The following is a 22,667-nucleotide window of genomic DNA, read 5'->3' as shown; positions in this document are numbered from 1 at the left end:
CCCATTGGATGATTATTTATTTTATAAACATTATGAAATGGGCCTTTCCTTTGCAAATCTTGAATTTTATTATCCATGATGATAGAGAGTTTGGTCACATGGAATGTATAAATTGCTCTTAAGAGACAATGATTTCAACTAAAGTAACCACACACATTTGATGACTTTTGATTCTCATCTGAGAAGTACTTTCACTTTGAATTCTTAGGCTAAATAACAGAATGAACAGGATTTAGTAACCAGATAGTAGAGAAAGCAGGAGGTGTCAAAATATGTAACTCATATTTTTGAGCCTATTCAGTTTGGGACTACATTAAGTTTTAAGTATTGGAAAGAAGACTGTACAGAAATAATTTTTATTTTATTTTATTTTATTTTTTTTAATTAAATCTTTATTGTTCAGATTATTGCATTTGTTCCTCTTTTTTCCCCCCATAACTCCCCTCCTCCCAGTTCCCGCCCCACCCTCTGCCCTCACTCCCCACCCACTGTCCTCATCCATAGGTGCACGATTTTTGTCCAGTCTCTTCCCGCATCTCCCACACCCCTTCCCCCCCCAAGAATAGTCAGTCCATTCCCTTTCTATGTCCCTGATTCTATTATGATCACCAGATTATTTATTCACTTGATTCTTAGATTCACTTGTTGATAGATGCATGTTTGTTGTTTATAATTTGTATCTTTACCTTTTTCTTCTTCTTCCTCTTCTTAAAGGATACCTTTCAGCATTTCATATAATACTGGTTTGGTGGTGATGAACTCCTTCAGCTTTCCCTTATCTGTGAAGCTCTTTATCTGACCTTCAATTCTGAATGATAGCTTTGCTGGATAAAGTAATCTTGGTTGTAGGTTCTTGGCATTCATCACTTTGAATATTTCTTGCCACTCCCTTCTGGCCTGCAAAGTTTCTGTTGAGAAATCAGCTGACAGTCGTATGGGTACTCCCTTGTAGGTAACTGACTGTCTTTCTCTTGCTGCTTTTAAGATTCTCTCTTTGTCTTTTGCTCTTGGCATTTTAATTATGATGTGTCTTGGTGTGGTCCTCTTTGGATTCCTTTTGTTTGGGGTTCTCTGCGCTTCTTGGACCTGTAAGTCTATTTCTTTCACCAGGTGGGGGAAGTTTTCTGTCATTATTTCTTCAAATAGGTTTTCAATATCTTGCTCTCTCTCATCTTCTGGCACCCCTATAATTCTGATGTTGGTACGCTTGAAGCTGCCCCAGAGGCTCCTTACACTATCTTCGTATTTTCGGATTCTTTTTTCATTTTGCTTTTCTGGTTGGGTATTTTTTGCTTCTTCGCATTTCAAATCTTTGCCTTGATTCTTGCGCTCCTCTGGTCTGCTGTTGGGAGTCTGTATAGTATTCGTTATTTCAGTCCGTGTATGCTTAATTTCTAGTTGATCCTTTATCATAACCTCGAGGGTCTCATTAGATTTCTTGAGGATCTCACTACATTTATCGAGACCTTAAAAGTGTGGTTCTCAACTCAATATCCTCCATTGACAGTTTTGTCCTGTTTCTTTGTCTCCGCGTTTTTTATGCTTTCTGGGTGCACCCCCTAGTGGTCTTTGTGCGCAGTCTTGTTGTAGTTAAGCCTTGATTGTTGTCGGCAATACCGGGGGTGATTTGACCTCCAGGCTAACTGGCTATGAGAGTCCGCTGTGTCTGCAGTGGGAGAGCTTCTGTGCTGGATCTCTAGGGCGGTGCTAATCTAGCGTTTGCCTGGCTCTGCGCAGGGCTTGGGCGGGGCGGGTCCCCGGGGATCTACAGGGCGGCCGGAGCGAGCAGTTATGGCTGCTCTCAGTTCCGTCCCTAGGGGCTCTGCTTCACAGAGTCCCAGCAACCGCTGCAAACCTCGGAGAGAAAGCTGCCTTCGAGTTCCGACCGAAGCCAGACAGTCCCGCTTCTCCCGTTTGAGTCTGGATCCCTAGAGACTCGCCCGGATCTGGAGCTCAGAGTCTGAAACTCCCTCCCGATTGAAAACAACAACCACGCCCTCCGCCTCCAGCCCTCTCCGCGTGCACTCCGCACCTTAGTATTTCACTTCAGCACTGTGCCTCCTCTGAGTCTGGGTATGATATTCTCTTTCCTCCTAGTTGTAGAATTTCCACTCAGCCAGCCTTCCTGTGGTTCTGGATGATGTCCATTCCGTCTTTTAGTTGTTTTTTGAAGTGGTTGTTCGAGGCAGCAATCTCCGGTGTTAACCTATGCCGCCATCTTGGTTTCTCCCCAGAAATAATTTGAAGTGTGAGTAAGCCACTAATATTTCTTGACCTGTTTTCTTAAGTAAAATGAGAGTATAGATATTATTTTAAAGGTATTTTCCAAGTATGAGATTCTGTGATCTTATTAGAGAAATCAGTAGATTAAAAGAGAAAGGAATGCAAAGTCAGTGAGAAGGAGAGGATTTGGGAAAGGCAGCCTCATAAACTAAGAGGATCAGATTCAAGGAGCATCAAAAGCTCCTTCATGATACAGAAGAATGGGAACTGACCAGACAGACTGTAGCATCTCGGAAAGCAGCACGGCGTAATAGAGAATGCTTCCATCAACCTGACCCTGACTTGAGTTATCCTTGATTTATCCAATTCGTTTACCTCTGTGATTCTTCTAGAAGTTGGAAGCAGTGAAGTGTAATTTACAAGCATTTTCACATTTATGATCTCATTCTCTTAGAAACTTTTTATGTTCACACACCAGTGTAGAAGCTGAAGTCAAGAGGTGTTAAATGATGTATATACCTGAGGGCACACAGTAGGAAAGAGCCAGGCTGGAAGTCGGTGTGAAGGTTTTCTGACAAGCATGTTTTGTAGATCCTTTTCTAAGTCTCACTTACCTTTGTAGGCTGGTGGTTATGAGGTGAACATTAGTAGTGGCTCAGTTAGTTAACACTGATCTTGCAATGATATGTCTCTTGGGGGTTTCATTTCTAGGGTATCTTTCAGAGACCTCAGGTGGGTTATCAGTTTGAATTGCCTTATTAACAGTGGCTCTATCTTTATCATTGTGTTAAATCATTTATGGCTGGTAGCACATTCCCAGGGAAATGCAGCTTTCTCTGAAAATTCTCTCAAGACATTAGAAAAAAAGCAACCATCATCTCTCTGCACAATCAAGAGTGCTTGGAAAACAATTTTGTGTCCATCACTTTTATTCATAGTTTGCCTTCTTTATTTAACTCAGGCAACATTGTTCCTGGATGAGACTAATTTAAGAAATATATCTTCTCTTTTCCTGATGCTTTCTTGGTTTGTGAAATTGTTACTTCTTGATCTGTAATTTTATGTGAAAACACACAGTCAGAATTTTTTAATATCACTTTTAACTCCACAAGATTCTCAGTGTCTTTTGGAGTCAGGATCCGAATCCAGGTCTCCTGGTTCTGTTTTTCGAGAGTGTATTCTAATTAATAACTTTCACTGTGTTGTTATGTGATACTGTCTCAGGAAAGCAGGAAATCTTGACTAAGGCAAGGATTTGGAAGCACCAAGGACTAGGGTTAAAACTCCTTCAGAAGGATGTAATGTACCATTTTTTAGGAAAACAATAACCTGAGGTTTTACTCAGATTTTTTTCACCTATAGTGAAGAATTTAGGCTAATTTTGGTTGTCAAAATAATAGAAACTTTTTCTAAATCTACCTTTAGTGTGTGTAATGGTAATTAAATTTTTGCTTCTTTAACCCTTGGAAATTCCTGGATTAAGAGTTAGTTTTCATGTAAGCCAGTGGTTCTCAACCTTCTGGCCCTTTAAATACAGTTCCTCATGTTGCGACCCAACCATAAAATTATTTTCTTTGCTACTTCATAACTGTAATGTTGCAACTGTTATGAATCATAATATAAATATCTGATATGCAGGATGGTCTTAGGCGACCCCTGTGAAAGGGTCGTTCGACTGCCAAAGGGGTTGCGACCCACAGGTTGAGAACCACGGATGTAAGCAGCCATTTAATTAAGAGCCATTTGATCTTTACCACAAGGTGTCGATGTTGCTCTTTAACTGGCATTTGAAGTTTATTTTACAATGCTGAGGTGAGAAAAATAGGGTTAAAGATTAAAAATAGGGCATTTATTTTTAGGAGTTAACTTTTTTCTATTATTCCTTCTAGGTTAAGGGGTTTCTAGATGTATTAGATAGCCTTTTCCTGTCGGTTCTGTTAATATTTTTTTCTCTTTTAGGGAGTTATTGAAAGATGATAAAGAGAGGAGGAAGGACATGGTCAGGTGTGCAATTTAGAATTCTAACTATGGTAACAGTACGGACAAGACCTGAGGGAAGAGACTGATAGCAAGGAGGTATCTGTAACCCTACCTGTTCTCTGTGATTGAAAGATGATTTTTGATGTTTAAAAACTAATTTTTTTCTTTCTTTCACATGTCCTCAAAAAGGTAGTTCTATCGAAGTGAGATATGTAGGCATAATTCTGGTTTTCTTCTAGTATAGTTCTTATTTTTTTCCCTTCCCCTTTTGACTTGTCCTACATTAGGCAGTTTAATAAGTGGAAGTATGGTGTGGAAGTCATGGGCCCTCCACTGAGATTCCAGTTGTAAAACTGCCATATGCCCATAGCTGGATGCAAGACTTTGGGCAAGTTCATTTGGTATGTTGCAAACTGCTCCTGTAAAATAGGATAGGGTTTGTCTCAGGGGAATATTATGAGAATAAAATTAGGTAAAATGCTGGAAACATCCTCCTATAGTTACTTGCATATAGTAGACATTTAATAAATAAAAGTTTTCACTTTCCTCTTTACTTCCCCATCTTATGCCAGTGTTCTTTTTTATGTCATCACTGGCTTTTCCAATATTTAGCACAATTTTCCTTTCTTGCCCTTCTAATGCCTACCACCTGTGCTACTAATCCTAAACAGTCACGATAAAAATGGTTTAGCATGTGTATGTCTTTTTCTTCCTAAAGACATTGAAAACTTCATAAAGGACAGGATTATTTCATACGGTTATATTTCTTCTCTCTATCTTATCGGGTTCTTGGTCTTGTTGGCGTTCCCGTGGGTCCTGTTGTGATCCTAGAGGCCTAGTTCCTGTGGGTCCTAGGACTCCTTCGCATTGCTTTCTGCCTGAGTACTCTCTTCCATTAACACAGCTTCCACAAACTCTTCCACATGTTAATGACTCTCAGATCTATATCTCTAGTTCCTACCTCTTTTTTTATTTATTTTTTTTATTTCTGATCTTTTTTTTTTTCCCAATCATCAGTGGACACTTACACTTTCATGATGTGTGGGAACCTCAACCCTAACATGGCAAGAGCTACACTCATTGGCCTACTGGAAGATCTTTATCTGGCTGTCAGGAGGCAAATTGCTTCCCCCCCCCCCCACACCCCCTTGATAGAAAATACTTTCTGCTATAAAATTTTAAACTTAGGAAATGGTTACATCAGATAAATTATTCTTAGGGTGATATTTAGAAAACAGATGGGGTGAAATGTATAAGGGCATTAACTGTCCATAATCTTTAAATTTTGCATGTGATCACCAACTTTTGTTCTCTTCCTAAGTAGTAATTGCAAGTATACAGAATATAGCTAAGTACTCAGCTGAAAGTGAAATATGTCACAAAATTTATGTATTAAAACTCATATTCTTTTCTATGCATGGTAGAGACTAGGCTCTTAAGCCAGTGTCTGGGTGCTCGTTTTTAATAAATTAGAAAGGGAACTGAGGATTACTGTTAAGGTAGACACACTGAGAGCAAGCAAGGAGAAGTGAAAGCTGATAGTTTGCTGTGTGTGATGTACTCTTTGATTCTGGAATATAACTGAGTGGTAAATCATATTAGCTACTGTCTTACCTTTGTAGATGCTACATTTGGATTTGCTAGTAGCCCTCTCTCACTACTTCACATAAAAGGAGGGCTGGGAAGAAATATTTTAATTGTAAAGAGAGACTAAGTAAGAAAATAGAGGCAGCTTACCTCTTCCACCATGTGAGGTTATGTGCAAGCAGTCAGTCCTTTACCCAAGCACCTCTCCATGTTGCAGTTCACTGAAGTTAATAATGAGAATTATTACTATTGAGAGTGCACCATGTTAGTTTTCACTAATGCTATCGCCGTAGAACAGATGAAGACACCGAACCTTCAAAAGGTGAAAGGACTTGCATGGCACCCTAAGATGAAAAAGTGTAAAAGCAGATTTGAATAAAGGTCTGCCAGGCAATGCCTGTGCTTTTTCCCATTATACCATATTGATGTCAAATTATCAGTAAAATATAAAGTTTGTGATTATGAGAGTTTATGTAAGAAAGCAGGCATGTGTGAAAAGTTCTAGAAAGATTTTCAATCAAAATTTAAAATGAAAAATTTTGGTATTTAAGTTTTGGTTAAACAAAATTTGATTTATGTGTAATAGCACACATTTTATTCTTATTCTTCTTGTTCTCTCTCTCTGCGTACACACATAAAAACACACACATACAGATATATTTACAAAAATAGAGCTTTAACAAAATACTGGAGTAATTTTGGGTGCATTCCCCCTCCCTTCTACTTTTTGTCTTGTCTTTTTCCTTTAACCGTTCTCCACCACTATCCTGCCAGAAAGCCACCAGCTATTATAGACTGAATGTTGTGTCCTCCCAGAAACCATAGGTTTATCTCTTCTTCTTCAATGCAATGCTTATACTGATTTTCTAGTCTTACTACTTTTACGAAACCTAGACCTTTTCAAGTAATGTTGAAAAGTAATGGGCATTACTTTTGAAACTAGTGAGTATTCTACTCCAGTTCTTATTTAATTGAAAACATTGAGTATTTTGCTGTGCAGAATATTTTCTATTAATTTTGGAAAATCTTTAAAATAGTTTTTTTCTATTTATTTAACGTTTTTATTAGGGATGGATGCTGAATTTTTGGAAATGCCATTTCACATTTATTGACATATATTTTCTTCTTTTAACTTATAGTTGCATTAAGATATGTAGATTTCCTGATATTGCATTCATAGTTAGTTAATAGGTTACTCTTTTGCTCATTCCTATAAGGGAGATTGGTATATACTAGTAGTATTTGTAATAGTTGTTTTTCTTTGTGGGGGACAGTATAGGTAACCATTTTTTCTAAGATCTTAAAATTGAATTGTGAAGCTTTTCATCTTTTTCTATGACCCTGATCTGTTAATTAATAATACTACTATCTACCTCATTGGGTTGTTTGGAGGATTAAATGGATTAATACGAAGTACTTAGTACAGTGACTGAATATAGTTAGCGCTTTATGGGTTGGCTATTAGCATCATCATCATCATCTGAAACACCTTAAATAATTTTGGAAATTTTCAGGTATTTAAAGATTAGTTAGAATTTAGCTATTAACTTCTCTAGTTCAGGGTGCCTTTATAATGATAAATCTTACTCTAATGCCTTTAGTGCTATTTGCTCTGTCCATATTTTTTCTACTTCTCCATGGTTTATTCTTGGCAGTTTATTTTTTGCTAAGAAACCATTTATTTTCCTCTAGATTTTAAAATTTATTGCTGAAACAGTGCATGCAGTTTTACTTTATAATTCTCTTAACCATTTCAGTAATTTACAGCATACTTTCTAATTACTCCAGAAAGCCATTCTAGCACATTGTATGCGGGAAACATATTTATACATTTTACATATTTATACGTTCTACCAGTGTAGTAGAGCGCGGGACACGTATTAATACGTTTTTTATAGACTAGTGGTAGAATGCGGGTAACGTATAAATACGTAAACTAAAGTTATCGTAATTTTACTGAACGCTGCCATTTGCGCAAAAAATTAGCAAAAATGGCCCGCGCCACCTGTTAGCGCGTGATAAAAACTACCCGGAAACAATGTGCTAGTATTTATGTTATAGAAATATTGTTATATTATGAACTCTTCTTGAATAGGATGCTTTCTGATGATGAAATTGTAATACTTTGTGTGAGCTAAAACAAAGTATTTGAGTTTCTCAGAATGAGAATGGAGAACTTAAACTTAGGGAATTTATATCTCTAGTTTACAGTTTTATCTCCAGAATATAACACCAACCTGGCTCAGCATAGATACCCAGTAAATATTTATTAAATTATTTAACAAATGATTAAATTAATAAATGAATGGGTGAAATACAATCTGTTTGGATAATAACTGAAGAACAAGTAGGTTTGGGGAGAAAATTTTAAAATGGTAGATCTTGAATCATCTTTCTAAAGATAATTAATACTAACCTTGGATATTAACCTTGGATATTAATATTAACCCTCACAGTTATAGTATATTTTTAATGTAAAATAGCTGAAAGTAATGTAAAGGCATTGTATGGTAAATTAATTCCAGCTTATGAAATGAACTAACCAGTAGTCATGACTTACTGATAGATCTCATAGTCTTTAATTTGGGCCTTTTGTAGGCTGTCCATGCTGCCAAGTCTGCTTCTCTAGTGTACTGAATGGAAACAGGGAGGGGGACATAATGGGTAAATTAACTGAGCCCTCCCCAAAACAGTGTCCAGAACTCCTGGCTTAGAGCAAGTGTTGATTTTCAAATGTTGTTGGGATGGTGGATGAAGTTTATAAAATCAGTGTAAAGAGCATCCTTTGAGGGTAGTGATGAGTAGTCTTCTGCTTAAGAGATATTCTCTGTCTCTGTCCCTGTCCTTCAGTTCTGGCTTGAGTTTACAGGGTTGCTTTGCTAAGGCTGCTTTGCCAAAGATGTCACCGCAAATTAAGGCTTTACCATCACACCCCTCATAGCTGCCTTGTAACGTCTTCATTCCCTTTGGTGCCAGGCATGTTCCAAGGCAGCTTTCCAAGGTTTAGTGATTTCACCCTGATACCTATGCCAGTAAAAATAACCAGTTACCATTAAATACCTACCCCATTTATAGCTTGAATTTTACATGCTGTTTTATTAAGAGAACTTATCAGAGAGATTTTAGGAGAATTAATACATTATACTCAAAAATATATCACCTAGCCCTTGAAATGACCCTTTGTCCAAAAGTGTTATATTTTACCTTTAAAAAATATGAAATTCAGCATGTTTATCTGTTGAGGAGAGTGAACATTGTAATAACCTCATTCCTACAGTTGATTCTTTATGACTGGAAGTACTTTTTCAACATGAGAAGCCAGATTCTTAACTTTGAGGATTTATAATAGGACAGATTAACAGATACAGCAAGCAAGGAGTCTTATGTTCATTGAAAAGTTAGTAATAATTTATAAATATATTTTTTTGGTATTGTAGAAATAAGTAAGAATCTCAGGCACAGGCATAGAGAAGGAAAATAATATTTGCGAATCTCAAATTTGAAAGGCACGTAAATGCTAAAAAGTTAGCATACATATTTGTGTAATATTCTACTTAATAGAATATTGTGTAATATTCTATATAATGCTACTATTATAATTGTATTTTACTGATAAGCGAACTTCAGCTTGGAAAAGTTGAGCTAGTGTGTTATTCAGAGTCCAAACCTGTCCGATGGCAAAGGCCTTTCCAATATATTTCTCCATCTCATGTGGAAGAATTCTCTTTGACATTCCTTTCTCTCCTTGAGACTGCCTAACAGCATCCATATCCCTTCCAATAAAACTGCTTTGGTGGTGCACCTGAGTATAACATGGGCCAGGCATTTCTTTTTTCCTTTTTTCTTTTTCTTTTTTATTAAGTATGTGTTTTTATTGATTTCAGAGAGAAAGGGAGAGGGAGAGAGAGATAGAAACATCAATGAGAGAGAGAATCATTGATCGGCTGCCTCCTGCACATCCCTCACTAGGGATTGAGCGGTAACCCGGGCTTGTGCCTTGACTGGGAATTGAACCGTGACCTCCTGGTTCATAGATTGATGCTCAACCACTGAGCCACGTCGGCTGGGCAGCCCAGGCATGTCTTAGAGTCTTATGGCACTTGCACAGTGGAGGTTTTCATGATAGGCTTTTCGAGAGCCATCCAAAGTATGTCTAACATACTCCTGACCTCTGTACCTCCCCGTGCGGGAGGTTTGCTGTTAGGAATGTTTCTCTAACTCTATGACCACAGGTTTCTTCTGTTCTTCTCCCGTCAATCTGGTAAGTATGAAGGGATTGGACACAATGACTTTTTCTTAGCTAGCATCTCTCTCTATTTTCAAGGTCCCATTTGTAAATCCCAACTCTGTAAGAAGCACACTAATTCCATAGAGGTAAAATGACTCTTCCACAGTAGCACGACTTTTATGTCTCAGAGATTCTTTGATTCTAGTGACAGAGTCTATTATGAACCTTGGAGTGGAACTGGCTTTAAACAGTTTATGGGGAGAACATCTGAAGATTTAAATTCATGAACAATTTAGTGCAAGCCAAGAAATTAACTCTACAGCTTTCAAAGAGGAGCTAACATTATCTTTTGTCTTATTAATTAAAATACAGTATCCAGAACCAGGGAAGTAATAGTCTTCCTGGACTTCATGTTCATTAGATATATTTGGAAAAATTTGTTTAATTAAAAATTTAAAAAGTATTTTTATTGATTCCAGAGAGGAAGGGAGAGGGAGATAGAAACATCAATGATGAGAATCATTGATCAGCTGCCTCCTGCATGCCCCTTACTGGGTATTGAGCCCCCAACCTGGGGATGTTTCCTGACCAGAAACCGTGACCTCCTGGTTCATAGGTCAGCACTCAACCACTAAGCCACACCAGCCGTGCTATTTTGTTTAATTTGAGTCCCAGTTTACTTTGATGAGAAAGAGCTAGGGGAGATGCCAGGACAACGATGGGTTTTAAACCAGTTATAAAAAACTAGTTGGGAATAGAGGATATTTAGCTCAGAGAAAAAAGCACTATGGAAATACAGTTGCTATCTTTAAACTAAACAGTTATTTAACTAATTTGGCAAACAGTTATTTGGATAATAATAAAATGTACTGTTTGAAGTGGGATCATCCAGTGGAATGGTAGCAAATGAGTGAACATAGGTGTGCTCATTTCTCTTGAAGAAATCTATAAGTTGCTGCCGAATTTCACTTGCTGTGAGGGTTGAGTCCATCTTGAAAGTAACCTTACAGAAAATAACCAAAGAAAAAAATGAGGAAATATTTGGAAATTGAAACTAAGAGATAAGTAGGCATTACATAAGACTCCCGGCTTCTTAGGTAAGTCAAAGCAGGACATGGGTAAGCGGTTTGATCTAAAACCTCTCTGTTGCCCTAGCTGGTTTGGCTCAGTGGCTAGAGCGTCAGCCTGCAGACTGAAGGGGCCCAGGTTCGATTCCTGTCAAGGGCACATGCTCGGGTTGTGGGCTCAATCCTCAGTTCGGGGGGGGGGGGCAGGGGCCAGTGGGAGCCAAAGGAAGGCAGATGTTCACTCAGTGTTAGAAGGTACATTTTAGCCAGAGGTGTGCACCAATGGAAATGATTCTTTGAAGGAGAGGGTGAACTCCTTATTACTGGAGTGTGGCTACCTGTAGCTGGCACCATCACAAAGTAATTTAATCACAGAATGATATAAGGAGAAAGCCAGTATATTAAGTCTTCAGTGTTTTCAGTAGGATCTGTGACTTAAAGCAAAACAATGTATGACATATAACAAAACCAATTTTACCGTAGGCTAATTGATATAAACAGGAGTTAAAGTTCCAATGGCATCTCATCAATATTATAATGAAACTAGAGGCCTGTTGCATGAAGAGATTCGTGCAATAGGTCTTCCCTTCCCTTGGCTGCTGGCACCAGTTTTCCTCTGGCACCCGGGACCCAGGCCTTCACTCTGGCTGGGCTCTGGCCAGACCCCCTCACCCCCAGCTGTCAGGCCTCGTGGCTCCGCTGTTCCCGGGGCTGTCAGGCTTCACGGCTTCGCGGCTCCACTGATCCCGGGGCCGTGAGGCCTCCCGGCTCCACCCATCCCGGGGCTGTGAGGCCTCGCTGCTCTACCCATCCCGGGGACATGAGGCCTCGCTGCTCCGAAGGCTTCAGGTATGTTTGGCTTCGCTCCACCGCTTGGAGCCTAGTATGCAAATTAACCGCCATCTTTGTTGGCGGTTAATTTGCATATCGCCCTGATTAGCCAATGGGAAGCGTAACGAAGGTACAGTCAATTACCCTTTTTGTCTTTTATTAGATAGGATGATGTTGAACTAAATCACATTATTTGAGGATCTATTGTATATAATACAAGGGTAAGATAATTGGTATTTATTAGCTATTTGGAGGAGGGGCCGGGGGGAAATAGTTGAATTTAATTATCTCAAGATAAGAGTTTATGATTATGTGGTAGTTGCACAACATTGTGAATGCACTAAGTACCACTGAATTGTACACTTAAAATAGTTGAATGTTATGTGAATTTAACCTCAGTTTAAAACATCTTTGATTAAACTGGGTTTTTTCCATTGCATTCTGCTGGCAATTCATCATTATACAGAATTTCAAATGAGGCACCTTGGATACAGAAAAAGAAAGGTAGTTATATGGAGCTTAGAGTTTGGGTAAGAGTGGACATATGTGTGTGTATGAAGAGAGAACTGATTACATAAGGTAGTAAATCTGACGTGCCAGGATAATAGAGTGAATTGCTATTCTGAGGAAGAAGAGCTCATTTGGGTTCTGCTACCTATTCTTACCTCAGTGTACTTAGCACAAATCTACCTTTTCTCAGTGTTAGAATTGGAGATAACCCACTTTATTCAGTTTTCAAGATCTTTATGTTTGAAATGTGACACCAGTTCAAAAATTTGTGGAAGATTAAGTTGATGTAAAAAAAATATTTTTATTGATTTTAGAGAGGAAGGGAAAGGGAAGGAGAGAGAGATAGAAACATCAATGATAAGAGAGAATCATAGATCAGCTGCCTCCTGCCCACCCCCTACTGGGGATTGAGCCCTCAACCCAGGCATGTGCCCTTGACTGGAATCGAACCTGGGACCCTTCAGTCCATAGACCAACACTTTATCCACTGACCCAAACCGGCTAGGGCTAAGTTGATATTTTAAATGAGCATCATATCAACTAAATCCAGGGGAAAGGACTTTGGCAAAAATACAGAATTGTGATCTTACAGGGTATGGTGTTTTTGTTAGGCTTGATTACAATCTGGCAGAATTTTTTTTGAAAATATATTTTTTGTTTAAATAAAAACTATTTGCTCAGGTTTTGTTGGCTCATTTCTATTGAGTATTTTAGATATTGATTTTTTCACAATGGTGTTATAAACATCCTGAGTCTGATGTTATGACAAATCTGCTTATTTTATTTTCAGTTTTTGAAAATATTTGTTCTTATTTTATAGAAACACTATAAGATAGTACAGAGAGTTCCCATATACCCACACTCTTAATATCTTTCACTAGTAGTATGGTTGACTAGGAGGCGTTCAGTCCTCTTTCTATGTTTCTTCTGTACTCTCACACTATAACCATACTCACAGTACTTCTGACCCCAGATGTGTGGGTTCTTCCCCACACCAAGAAATTCCGTGACACCAGCTGAGGTCCCACAATTTAACTCAGTTCTGACACTATCTACCTGGAGATAGTGTCAGAGCCCACAGGTTAAGGGCTCAGTCCCCTGAGACTGTTTCCCACTTGAGACACCAATCTCAAGTCCAGGTTGTCACTGGCGCTTCTGACCAACTGGTTGTAAATCAGGTTTCTACAAACACCTCCATGGGTTTGATCAGTTTGCTAGTCACTCAACAAACTCAGGAAAACAGTTTACTAGTTTATTGTACAAGGATTTGATGAAGGATACAGATGAATATCCAGGTGGAATGGATGTGTAAAGCAAGTTATGTGAGAAGGGGCGTGAAGCTTGCATGTCCCCTCCTGGCATGCCTCTCTCCCAGCACCTACATGTTCAACAACCCAGAAGCTCCCTACACCCCATATTATTGGGATTTTTATGGAGACTTCATTACGTAGGCATGATTAATTATTAACTCTATTTCCAGCCCTTCTGCTCTGCTGGGAGAATGGGGGATAGGGCTGAAAATTCCAAGCTTCAAATCATGGCTTGCTCTTTCTGGTGACCAGCTGTCATCCAGGAGCCCACCAAGAGTCACCTCATTAGAACAAAAGACACTGCTATCACCCAGGAAATTCCAAGGGATTTAGGAACTCTATGTTAGGAACTAGGGTCAAAGACCAGATAATAGAACAAAAGACGCGCCTAGTGCTTTTATCATTTAGGAAATTACAAAGGTTTTAGGAGCTCTGTGCCAGGAACCGGGGGCAGAGACCACCAATATATGTTTTCCATTATCTTACAGTGGTACATTTGTTATAATTAGTGAACCAATATTGATACATTATTATTAACTAAAGTCTATACTTTATTGAGATGTCTTCTTCCAGGATCCTAATGTGGATACCAGATTACATTTAGTCATCATGCTTCCGGAGGTTCCTCTTTGCTTTAGATTCTCAGACTTTTCTTATTGTTGATAACCTTGATAGTTTTGAGGATTACTGGTCAGGTATTTTGTAGAGTGTCCCTCTACTGAGATGTATGATGTTTTTCATGTTATTAGATTGGGTTTAAGGGGTTTTCTAACATTTTTGATGATCACACAGTTAGGATTATATGATTGTGAGAATGTGTATAGAGGCTTACAATTGAGAATTTTACTACCCATGGTCCATGTGAATCATGGAGCATGCTATGTGATAGATAAACTTTGCAGGTGAGAATTTTAAAATGAATTAGGTACAGGGTTTAGTAATCCACTCATCTAAGAAAGGAATGCTGGTCAGTCATTTAAAGGAAAATGTCACTAGCAACATGCTGTTGTTAGGGCCTTGTACTACTCTTTAATAACTTGCCGGAGGTTGTACAACACTTTTTTGGCACCGTCTGGAAGCTTGAGGTTTCTTCTACTGTCCTATACTGTTTTTAATAGGATACATTGCTTCACAAGGATTTATATGCTTAATGAACGTTTTTTGTATACTCTTTTTTTGATCAAAGGACCGTGTAATATTAAAACTTCTTAAAACTTTGGAGTTGAACAGCAAAACTGGTGAAATAACTAACTTCCAATGTTGCATTTTCAAGGCTAAAAGTAAATGTCTAACTTAGTGATTCTTTATATGATAAACTATTATTATAGAACCATTTTTATATGGAACAGATAGAAACAGCAAGTTTTATAATTGTATAGTTGCTCAGAGAAAAAAAATACTTACTCAAAGTGTGTTAGTCATTCCAGTTTTGATGCATCAACATTAAGCTGTCCCCTGTAGCCCTGGAAACCGTAATTTCTCAGTGCCTGTTTTTAAACTACAGTTTTCTTTTTAATATAAGTAGATTCTGATGGTAGAAGAAAGTTGTCATGTGGAATTACTTGGTGGAGCCACTTGAATAGTCTTCAAACATTGTTTACATATAAATGAATTCACCACTCTGAAAAATGTTCTGGACAGGCACAGTATATGCTGGCATCCGCAAGGCAGCCCATGGATGGTACTGAGTTTAGACTACTCACAGGAGGTGACGAAAAGGGCCTCTGAGAGAAAGCAAGCGGAAAGGCACGGTGTTGGCTCCCCCTCCCTTTGTTTGCTTTTTGAATTTCTTTTTATTTTTCCTGAAAATTCATAAAAATTTCTTTTCAAAATGAGTATTTTTGTGAGGTATGGTTACCATGACACAGCCATAACACATTAATGTTCATTTATGATTTTTTTGAGTGGTTTGTTTTCCTTTTTTTTGTTGCTGTTTTCCAAATGAAAAGTTGGTATTAATCAGTTTTACTCTGTGACCATATATATTGCTCATCCATTCAATAGCTGTTTATTCCTCTTCTAGTTATTGTATTATGCTGGGGATACAAATAAGTAAGATATAACCCCAGCCTTCAAGGAGATTTTATTTTATTTATCTATCTATCTATTTATTTATTTATTTTCAAATCCTCACCCAAGGATATGTTTTTATTGATTTTAGAGAGAAGGGGGGCGGGCAGAAACATTGATGTAAGAGAAAAGCATTGATCGGTTGCCTCCTGTATCTGCCCTAACTGGGGATTGAACCTGCAACCTAGATATGTGCCCTGACCGGTAATCAAACCTGCAACCTTTTGATATATGGGACGACCCTCCAACCAACTGAGCCTCCTGGCCTGGGTTTCAAGGAGTTTTTAATCTATGGGTTAGTTAGACAACTAAGCACAGAAATACAGTACCTTGTAATAAATGCTCTGATGGGGTCCCATGATTCCTGCTCTGGGGCCACAGAGAAAGGAGGCCACAGGGAAAGGAGGCCACAGGATGGTCATGGGAAACTTCATGGAGGAAATAACTTCATTCTTTTTCTTTTCTTCAACCCTTCCCCCGCGCTTTTTAACAAAATTTAAATAAAGAATAAAAGTTCCTGTTCTACCTTCCCAACCCTGCCCCAGTCTTGAAATAATATACTTTGTTTCTGTTATTTGATAAATAAACTTTAGATAGTGATTCTTGGCTTTGGACAGTGAAAGAAGAGGAATTTAGTAGATTTATGGTACCTGCCACCTTCTTTCTCTTCCTCCACCTCTATGTTTTTGTTAGTTATCTTATTCTTACATTATCAAGGTTAGTTTTTTTTAAATTAACAATTGCTGTTATTATAATGGACTCTCCTGTGCTTTGTTTATAGGATAACTTAAAAAATTGAGCCATAAAGAAACACCCTGCATAATACTGTAGAGCCAAGTATCATTAATATACATATTATAGTATATAGTAACTTATATGACATATAATATTGCTATATACTGTCCAAGTGTGATTGTTCACAGAAAAGTAGTATAATTGTAAAGTAGTGCTGTATTTATTTGGCAGTATCAATTTATACCAGCCAAACAATAACTAAATGTAACATAAGCCTACTAAGCTGCAAAAATATCTCATGCCTACAACATTCTACATTATATGCATAAGAAAAATCCATAGGCCTTATTCAGAAACTGTTTACTATTATTTTGTTTGCCATTTTATGAATCATGATGATTGACTTTCCAAGTACATAGTAGATTAAATGCTATAAATTAGTGATGCTACTGGCAGGAACATTATAAACCCAGAGAAATGTTATGTGAAAGTCTTATAGAAAGAGGAAAGGCAAAAAAAGTATTAGGAGGAAGATTATATGATAAAATCTTGCTGATGTTCGTAATGTTCCTCAATCTTTAAGAAAATGTTATTTTCATCATACACACAGTCAGACACCAGAGAAGTGAACAGTAATGCATTGAGGATATATTCCTATCCAAAATAATTAAAAAATTACTTTTGACAATGAAAAACAATAATAATATGATAAAGTTACCTGGAAAGTTATTTTGCATCAGAGGTCTTCTCTGAAGTCAGCCTAATTGTATAATTATTCTGTATAGCATATTTGTAATATTGATGGAAATGCTTTGTTAAGTTAATTAAAACTCAGTCCCAACAGTTTTTACTGTGAGACAGCTGTTGACCTCATTGTGAAATATGTCAGTTGGGGAAAAGGTCAGTCTGCCCCCTTGTTTTTGTCATGAATACATGGTTTAAACACTAGGCTAATATCACTGCATTGACCTTTATTTCCAGAGAGTAAGAGATGGACTGGTTGCCTTGTGGGAGAGTCTTGATTTGTGATACTTTGTACAGTACTCGCTGCTTTTATTTCTTGAGCATTTTATGTCTTTTTCCTTTGAAATATTTTCAGACTTGCAGAAATAGTACAAGAGCTTTCTCCCCTTTTACCACACTTGAGAGTAAATTAGAAAGATGATTCCTTATCACTCCTTAATAAATTAGTGCAGATTTTCTACAAATAAGAGCTTTCTCCTCTCCCATCAAAATCAGAAAGTTAACATTGACACGTTACCGCCATCTAATTCACACACCACATTTAAGTTTCTACAGCTGTCTCAATGTCTTTTGTAACAAAAGGATTCTATCCAGGGTCACACTTTGCAATTAGTGGTCATTTCTCTTTATTCTCTCTCAGTCTGAAAAATTGCTCAGTCTTTCCTTGACTTTTATGACCATGGCATTTCAAATAATTGTAGGCCATTTATTTAGGTAATGTTCCCCAATTTTGGTTTGTCTGATGTTTCCTCACAGAGATTCAGGAAGGGAAATTTTACAAATGATTTTGTATTCTTGCATCCTATCAAGTGGAACACAATTTTGATTTGTCCTATTACTAATGATGTTAACTGTGAATACTTGATTAGAGTCATGTCTGCCAAGTTTTTCCTCAGTCAAGTTATCCTTTTTGACTTTGAAATCTGTATTTTGTGGGGAGGTGTTTTCAGATTATGCAAATATTTTATTTCTTATCAAATTTCCACCCATTAGTTTGAACATATATTGATGTTTCTTGGTTGAATTAATTATTAAAATGATGGTTGTCAATGATTAATTTCGAATTCTATCATTTCTTCTATACTGTAAGGAAAAGCGTTCTTTTCTTTGTTTATATCAGTATGGATTCATGGATTCCTATTTTATCCACGAATTATATAACCTGTTATATAATCTGTTACTATAATTATTGATTTTGATATTCACATTATTCCAGGTTTGGCCATGGGAACCTTTTCAAGGTAGCTTATGTTTTCTTATAACCTATTTCCATCATTCTTTGAGTATTCCCTTACTTTCTGAAACAACATGTTCCATATATTTCCTTTGTCTTTACATTAGAATTAGTCATTCCTCTAAGGCAGTGGTTCTCAACCTTCCTAATGCCGTGACCCTTTAATACAGTTCCTCATGTTGTGGTGACCCCCAATTTCATTGTTACAAATTGAACATAATTAAAGCATAGTGATTAATCACAAAAACAATATGTAATCATATATGTGTTTTCTGGTGGACTTAGGCGACCCTTGTGAAAGGGTCATTCGACCCCCAAAGGGGTCGCAACCCACAGGTTGAGAACCGCTGCTCTAGGGAGCTTTGGTTTCTGCAGTGCAGAACGGTGTTTTAGAAACTGAGATATGGGTCTTGTGTGTTCTTTGCAACTGGAGTGTCACTGCTCCCAGGCCCTCCATGGAGAGAGCTAGGAAATATATGCACACATATACTCATCTGTGTAGATCCTCAATCTGTCTGTCTACCTACCTATCTACCTACCTACCTATGTCAAAACTATGAGTTCAATGCCACAGGTTCATTTTATTATTTATTTATTTATGTATTTATGTATTTATGTATGTATGTATGTATGTATGTATTTATTTATTTATTTATTTTTCCGACTCCCTTCTCCAAAAGCGAGATCTTTGGCTTCCCATACTCTTCAGTATATTTACTTTTTAGGTTAATTCCTTCTATGTAATTAATCTCCTATTGCTGCTGTCATCCTACCACTACCATGGGAGTACCGTCCTTACCCCATTGAGATTCTACACCCTGCAATGAGTCATTCTCCTTCTATCTCCTGCCTCCTACATTTGGACTCCCCTGTGACCTTGCTCAGACTCATACACTCTACCCCCTTTCCCTGCTATCCCTCATGCGACATGGAAGTCTCACATTTGTTGTGGCTTTTCTCTTTAAAGCAGATTATTTTCATTGTATAGTCTATACAGGAGGTAGGTGTGGTGGTAAAACAGTCTACTTGGATAGAGATGATGGCAAACGTGAGGTGGTAATTATAATAAATCGTACTTTATTTTTATCTAGCCTTTTCATCTTAACTATTCCAAATGTTGTTATTTTCATTAGGAATATTAATGTGATTTTTAAGGGACTGGGCACAGGTACTAGCAGTTGTTCATGGATGACACAACTATATAATGGTTAAAGACATGCTGCTCTAAGCCACATAGCTCAGAATATAAATAAATGGTAAAACTCTCACCTCACATGTTCTTAATGCACATAGTAATGCTGAAGTTTCCTACCAGTCTGGTGATGAAGTATATTTAAAATATAGATCAAAAATTGCATCAGTTTTGTAGAGATGTGTATATGCTTGTGTGTATGTGCATGTCTATAAAAGAGGGGCCAGAAAATGAGACAGACCATTGTTTCCTATTGTCAGTAAACATTTAATTAAATCTTTTAAAAGACATTTAAAATATCAGATCTAATTCATCTTTGTACTGCCCTTAGCATCTAGCTCAGCACTGTCCTGTACTTAGGTTCTGAGTACTTAGGTTGAAAGAATTAATAGAATGTTTGAGGGTGTGTAATAAATATTTGGTGAATTTTCTGCTGTAGTTTTTAGGAAAAGACCATGATGTTTGTGTCTGTAGGGCTAGCGGTGTACCTCTGTAAGAATTAAAGGAGATGAAGTCTTGAGTTCTGCCGCTAGGATTAAAAAACAACAACTCTATTAACGTATAATTGATATTATAAACTTCACATAGTTAAGTTGTATAGTTTGATAAGTTTTGCTATACAAACATCCATGAACCTATCACCATAATTAAGACAGTGAATATATCCAACATGTCTAAAAGTTTCCTTGGTAATCCTTCCTTCCCACTTATTCTTTCTCCACCTCTAGGCAACCACTAATATGCTTTTTTCACCATAGGTCAGTTTGAATTTTCTAAGTAACATCATGTCTTCATTTTTGTCTGCCTTCTATATCTCTAGATAATTATTTTGAGATTCGTCCATGTTACTATGTACATCAAAATACTGTGTTTAAGTGGAACCAGGTGGTTCAGAACCATGTTGTTCAAGGGTCAATTGCAGTTAATTTCTTTTTGTTACGATGTATTCCATTGTATTTGTATTCCAAAATACTATACTTATTGTATGACCCAGCCATTCTACTCCTAGGTATTTATCCAAAAGAAATGAAAGCATATGTCCAAATAAATATTTATATACAAATGTTTATAAGATCTTTTTTTCTATTAGTAAAAAACTGGAGCTATCCAGATATCCATCAAGAGTTGATTCCTCTGTAAGAGACCAAAGAATGAATTGAGAAATATTCCTGCTTCAATTTTATGGAAAAGATTGTGTTGAATTGGTATTCTTTTTTTCTTTACACGTCTTGTAGAATTTACAGTGAAGCTATCTGGTCCTGAAATTTTGTTTGTAGGAAGATTTTCACTAAAATTAAATTTCTTACATATAGGACTATTTGGGTTATCTATTTCTTCCTCTGTAAGCTTTGGTAGTTTGTCTCTTTCAAGGAATTTGTCTACTTTTTCTATGTGGTAAAATGTAATGTTTATAGAATCTGTAGAGTTGTTACTTCTATTCTTGCTATGGGTAATTTGGGTCTTCTTTTCCTGGTTAGTCTAGTTCAAGGTTTACCAATATTATTGATCTCAAAGATACAGCTTTTGGTATTATTGATTCTCTATTGCTTTTGTTTTTTATTTCATTGATCTCAGCTCTGATATTTATTATTTTATTTCTCCTGCCAACTTTGAGTTTAATTAGCACTTCTTAGTCTAGTTTTTTTTTTTACTGTGAAAGCTGAATAATAGATTTGATGGTTTTCATTTTCTAAATAAATGGTTTTATGCTATAATTTCCTTCTACATTAGCTGCATTTCATGCATGTTGATGTGTTTGCATTTTCATTCATTTAAGAATGCTTCCTAACTTTCATTTTGAATTTTTTGTTACTTTGTTATTTGGTTTCCACATATTTGTGTATTTTCCAGATTTTAAAAGTTGATTTCTAATTCAATTCCATTGTGATGAGAGAAGTTAACATTGCATGGTTTGAATCCTTTTACATTTATTGAGACTTGTGTTGTGGTTCAGAATATGATTTTTAATGTTACACATTTTATGTGCACCTGAAAAGAATATTCTGCTGTTGTTGAGTAGAGCAGCGGTTCTCAACCTGTGGGTCGCGACCCCTTTGGTGGTCGACCGACCCTTCATAGCGGTCGCCTAAGACCATCCTGCATATCAGATATTTACATTACAATTCATAACAGTAGCAACATTACAGTTATGAAGTAGCAACGAAAATAATATTATGGTTGAGTCACAACATGAGGAACTATATTTAAAGGGCCACAAGGTTGAGAACCACTGGAGTAGAGTGTTCTATAAATGTTAATCAGGTCAAATTTGTTCTTCAGGTGTTCTTTATCCTTACTTATTTTCTACTTACTTATGTCTGCTTTTTTTGGTTACTTATTAAGAGAGGGGTGTTAAAATCTCTTATAATTGTGGATTTGTCTTTTCACCTTACAGTTCTATCACATTTTGTTTCATATACATATAAAATTGATTTCAGAGAGGAAGGGGAAGGGAGGGAGAGAGAGAAACATCAATGATGAGAGAGAATCATTGATTCGCTGCTTCCTGCACACCCCCTACTGGGGATTGAGCCTGTAACCCAGGCATGTGCCCATGACTGGAATCGAACCTGGCACCCTTTAGTTTGCAGGCCGATGCTCTATCCACTGAGCCAAACCGGCTAGGGCTGTTTCATATATTTTCAAGCTATTAATAGGTTCATAAAAATTTAGAATTGTTATGTCCTCTTGACAAATTGACTGCTTTATATTTCTGAAATTGCCTTCTTTTAAAATTTTTTATTAAATTTATTGTGGCGACATTGTTTAATAAAATTTTATGAGTTTCAAGTATATAATTCTATAATACATCATCTGTATATTTCATTGCATGTTCACCACTCAAAGTCAAGTCTCCTTCTATCACCACAAATTTGACCTCCTTTACCCTTTTCTCCCTTAACCCCCTTTCTGTCTGGTAACTACCATACTATTGTTTCTTCTGAGTTTTTGTTTT

General features: G+C 37.1%; 1 protein-coding gene across 10 annotated transcripts in view; it reads left to right on the top strand.

Moving 5' to 3' along the window:
• UVRAG (UV radiation resistance associated) overlaps window positions 1–22,667 on the top strand; it is a 277,758-nt gene that overhangs the window by 69,345 nt on the left and 185,746 nt on the right. The gene's annotated exons all lie outside the window — the stretch shown is intronic.

Source organism: Myotis myotis, unplaced genomic scaffold (assembly GCF_014108235.1).
Source record: "Myotis myotis isolate mMyoMyo1 unplaced genomic scaffold, mMyoMyo1.p scaffold_m19_p_10, whole genome shotgun sequence".
In the NCBI taxonomy this organism is placed as follows: Eukaryota; Metazoa; Chordata; class Mammalia; order Chiroptera; family Vespertilionidae; genus Myotis; species Myotis myotis.
The sequence above is the reverse complement of the archived record's forward strand: the minus strand, read 5'-3'. Positions and strand labels throughout refer to the sequence as shown.